We start from the raw sequence: 2047 nt of genomic DNA, 5'->3' as shown, positions 1-2047 counted from the left end.
CCCCAACTCCTCCCTCTCCTTTTTCCACACCAAGTCTCTATCCCCAACATCCCATTTCCCTACCCACTTCCTTTGCAGGTCCTATAAAGGCCCAGACAGATCCAGGAGCCTATTGGGATTCCTTCTGTGACCCCAGGGGGAGAAGAAGGAGATTGGGAGAGACAGTCATTAGTTAAGGGGCAGAGACAGAGATTAGAACAGAGACATGCTCTGGGACCCAACACACAGATTTCCAAAAGGGCCCCTTGCTTTTTCCTGAGAAATCCATAGCTCTCAGGAGAGAACGGCCCCTTTTTCTGTGCATTTTTCAGGGAGAATAGCCCCAGTTTGGATGGTCTTTGCATTTATTCTAAGACAAAAACAGAAAATCAAAGAGGCCTATCAAGGAGTAGACAGAGACACAGAGGAGAAAGAAAGAAGCAGGACAAGGCCCTAAAGAAGCCCAGAGACTGCTTCTGAGATGAGGTGCAGCCTAGCCCCAGAACCTTTTGGGAAGAACAGGCAGAGGCCTTGGCCCTCCTGCTCGGTGCCCTTCAGGGCAACTCCACAGCACCCCTGTAAGCCCTGCCCTCCCTGCCTGGACCTCCCCACCCACCCTTTTCCCCAGGCTCCCTAGGTTCAGGCCCCAGCTCCCCACTTCCCCTGCCCTGGCCTGGCCTGCACCTGACCCTTTCTAAACTCCTCCCCACACACAGTCAGCAGGCTCCACAGCCCCCTCTCCCACATCCCATTTAAACCCAGGGAGGAGCTGCCCTGCAGAGAATACCACAGAGGAAAGAGCCCATGAGCAGGAGTTATGAATGACCGTGGACTGACAACATCATGGAAATCTCCGAGAAGCAGACAGTCACAGAGAAGCAAAGGAGCCACTGCAACTGCTGTCTGTCCACCCCACTTTCAGTGAAAGTTTGGGATTGGAGGACTGCCAGGTGAGGCGACAGACTGTAATGATGGGGGGCTTAGAGGTGGTACTGTGGTGTGACAGGAAGACATTGAGCTCTGACGAGGAAGGGTTAGAGTCAGTTGTGGAAAGAGGGATGAGATCGATGTGTGGGGTTAAGTTGGAGCATGTGGGTTGGGGTTAGGGACAGAGGCTCAAACAGGACTGGCAGGCAAGGCTTCAGACACAGGCAACCCAGGAACTCCCTGAGACTCTGCTCAGGGTTCCCAAGCCTCCCTGGTTCCCACTGGTCCACTTCAGAAGAAGGGGGACTCTAGGAGAGAGCCTGGATATATCCAGATCCCTCCCACCAAGCAGTGTCCTGGAGCTGACCCAGACTCAGAAGAGCAAGCAGCACAGACACAGTGCTCATCACTAACAGGAGTGGCCTAAGTTGCACTACATCACTGATCACAAGAGCAAAGGGGGCAGGAGGGACTGAATGTCATCAATTGAACTGTCATCAAGGGAAGGAGCGGAGGCAAGAGGAAATAGCTTGTAAAGAGTATATGAATTCCTGATGACAAACTTGAGGAAGAATTAAGAAACTTTGAAGATAAAAGGAATGTTCACCTCACCAAGATCAACCACATCCTGCGAACCTTCATTCAACAAACGGGGCTGGGGAAACAGTGATTAAGGAGACTGTCTCTGTCCATCCAGAGTGCCCCTGTGGTGGGGAAGAGGTCCCTAGCCCACAGTGTGATGAGCTGTGGTGACCCACGCAAGGCCCTGAGCTGGTGGGAATGATGCTTAAACAGAGATCTGAAGGAAAGCTAATGACATGCGGAGGGAGGACTGGGGGTGCAGAGAGGTGGCTAGAAGAATATTTCAGTGCTTGGAAATAAGCCAGGACCCTGCCAGACATGAATTGAGAAGAGAGAAGCCAGGAGTGACAGCTGATGATTATTTTTGGACTGAGGAGTTAAAATCCTTGAGAACTGAACCTCTTGGGACCATCTATCCAAACCACCAGAGCACCTCACTGGGATCAGAGCCAGGCTCTCAGGATGGACTAGGCAACTAAGGTTGATCATTCTGGACCATGTGTCTGTGTGTGGAGAGACAGACTTTGTGATGAGTTAATCCATATGTCCAATGGGACTT

The sequence above is a fragment of the Galeopterus variegatus genome, unplaced genomic scaffold (assembly GCF_000696425.1).
Source record: "Galeopterus variegatus unplaced genomic scaffold, G_variegatus-3.0.2 Scaffold506, whole genome shotgun sequence".
NCBI lineage: Eukaryota > Metazoa > Chordata > Mammalia > Dermoptera > Cynocephalidae > Galeopterus > Galeopterus variegatus.
The sequence above is the reverse complement of the archived record's forward strand: the minus strand, read 5'-3'. Positions refer to the sequence as shown.